The 2,823-nt window shown below is 41.7% G+C and overlaps 1 non-coding gene across 1 annotated transcript; it reads left to right on the top strand.

Moving 5' to 3' along the window:
- Positions 1–214: 214 nt before the first annotated feature.
- Positions 215–287, top strand: TRNAR-CCU (transfer RNA arginine (anticodon CCU)). Its single transcript has one exon. It is a non-coding gene; the product is annotated as a tRNA-Arg (tRNA).
- Positions 288–2,823: the final 2,536 nt, after the last annotated feature.

Raw genomic sequence — 2,823 nt, 5'->3', positions numbered from 1 at the left:
AGCAGCAGATGCGTCGACGGAGAGAGGCTCCAACTGGCGATGAACTTCGTGTAGCTCTTCCGCCTCATCCGGACGAACTGGTTCTCCTGGTCCTTGTATTCACGCGCCGCCAACTCGTCGGCGGCGACGATAGCAGACAGGTCGATGAGCTTGAGCTGACAGGGACCACGGACATACATTACAATAAAGAAACACCAATATAAATAACAACTAAGCGCCTGTAGCTCAGTGGATAGAGCGTCTGTTTCCTAAGCAGAAGGCCGTAGGTTCGACCCCTACCTGGCGCGTTAGTTTTTTATATACTTATATTTCTTTTTTTACCAACAGCACTTTCATTTTCCTTTTAAATATTTATAAATTAGTTTTCTAAACTTTGCTTCTTTTCATATTTGTTTTTAAAACTTCACATTTTTTCATATTTCTTTCTTTTTAGTAAATTTGATTATTTCCTTATTTCTTTGTTTTTTTACCAACAACACTTTCATTTTCCTTTTCAATATTCCTTTTCTTTTGTTGACACATTTTCATTTTTCTTTTCAATATCGAATATGCTCTTTTAAACTTTGATTCTTTCTTATTTATTTGTTTTTTTGTTCAACACCACTTTTCACAATCGTGATTATCTAATTGTTGGCGCTCATTTGGGTAGCGCCAATCACTAAAGATGTAGGCAGAAGCGACGCATTTCTTGTGTCACACCGGACGATCCGCGGTGGCGCATGGTCGTCTTCCTTCTCGCTGGTATCTAGGTCTCGTCCCCTAGAGGAGAGACCTTAGGGCGCTCCGGGTCGACAAGTCGCTCAGGGTGTCCATAGACGACGTGGAGTCGCCTAAGAATTAAAAGGCAGTCGAGGAAGAGATCTCTTGAATGGACAACTAGATCTTGCCCCCCGGGAGTGGTAAGATCCTATGGTCGTCTTAGGATCGGCAAGCCACCCAAGACGGATTTATACGACGTAGAGTCGAATAGTGGTTGATGTGGATATGCGGATACCTGTACTAGAACTACGCTACATCTATTTCTATTACAGGAATGATAAATAAAGTAATTGGTTCGATTGGAATGTGTTCGGAGGTTCTCAATCGACCGTACACATTCATATATATAAGGGGAGGTTTGTGTCCGTTCCTAGACGATAGCTAATAAATCTCACGTGATTAGATGAATAACCACACACGAGATAAGGACAATCGCTCGAGTTAATCTGATCTTGGGGGCGCGGACCGTCCGGGACCTAGGGTCGGACTGTCCGCCACTTTTGTTATTCAACACATGCTCCTGCCTTTTGGTGGAGCCTGGCGAACCAAAAGTACCAACAAACTTCGGAAACAACTAATCTCATGAGTTATCGTTTTCGAAGTAAGGACTCAGCTCGATGCAAGTCGTCGGCTCTTGTGACGAGATAATATAAATATTTAATAGAATTTTGATGGCATGACGCCGCCAATCGCCATCCCGCAGTCACACGTGGCACGCCGTCGTGGCACCGTCGTGGTGTATGCTATTGGCGTCGTCGCACGCCGCACACCGTCGGTCACCTCCACACTGCATAGACTGATGGGCCTGTTGTGCGTCATCCCACCAAGCTCTGCCAAGGGACCACAACGGCGGACGCTCATTACAACAAGCAAAGCAAAATCAAGCCATCTGACTAGTACATGGCGAGTGCCGAGTGGTGACTATCTCCATTGTTTTTTTGTAAATTGCAATCAACCAACAAATGATTTACTTATAGAACTACTTCTCCATTGGTCATTAGTTGGTTGTTACTTGATTTAATTTTGATGCTTTTCTAATTCAATAATTCATGGAACAGGGAGACACTATTTATCATGTCCTCAACTTTATGGTAGCTATGAAGTCTGAATATATCTTGGTTAATTGCATATTATAAATATGAGCCTCAGCTTTATATTTTGCACCAAGGCCTAAAAACTTAGGTACGGACATAGTCAATGGATCACTTATTGAACAATATATGTTTATTTTGATCCTAATTATAATTTAAGTGTGGACGGAGATCCCCAATAGGGATTTATCATCGCGGGACGGGAATGGAGAATAAATGTCCCCGCAAGCGTTCGTGGGGATCCCCGTGGGAGAAAAAATTCGTCACGAAGATGGGGAGCTATAAAACCTGACGGGGAATTCTCTATTGGCATCCCTACTTACAAGCCTCTTTGGTATAGTGTTCCAGCGTGCCATGGGACCAGTCCGGTGCACCAGGCCACCCAAATTGTTTTACAGGGATCTCTAATAAACCATTCTGTTGCATGGTTGGACCGGTCTAGTGACTGTCAGAGAGGTGAACTTGAGTGGTTTTCAACCAAAATTCTCTTCGAAATGACTGATCCTAGGAGCCTTTTTTATAACTTAGACAAACATATTTATAGTATGTTCGACATGTCTAAGTTATAGGTTCATACCTTTTAGCTCATCTTCCTTTTAAGTTTCCCGTTTCAACTCAAATACAAGTCCAAATGCACTTTTGCTATAAACTTAGTTAGTGAGCAGATCAAAGTGCAAGAAAAAATCTAATAGATGTATGCAACGTGTTCAAAGGTTCAAATCTTAATGTTTTACTTTATTCAAAATGTTGCACTTCATGGCTATGTTTGATCTCATTTGGACTCAAATCTTTAATTTGCACTTGAGCGAATCTATGCTCGAACACTTAGCAAACCAGTTAGTCAAAGATGTTGTGTTGCTCATTCAATCACCAAAACTTATAAATGGCTTAATTATGCAATTCCCTTTCAATACCATTCCTCTTATCTTAATGTAAGATCCCGAGCATTCACTCTTAAAATAACTAGATGTCT

The sequence above is a fragment of the Zea mays genome, chromosome 5 (assembly GCF_902167145.1).
Source record: "Zea mays cultivar B73 chromosome 5, Zm-B73-REFERENCE-NAM-5.0, whole genome shotgun sequence".
Classification (NCBI taxonomy): domain Eukaryota; kingdom Viridiplantae; phylum Streptophyta; class Magnoliopsida; order Poales; family Poaceae; genus Zea; species Zea mays.
This window is presented reverse-complemented; position numbering and strand designations above follow the sequence as displayed.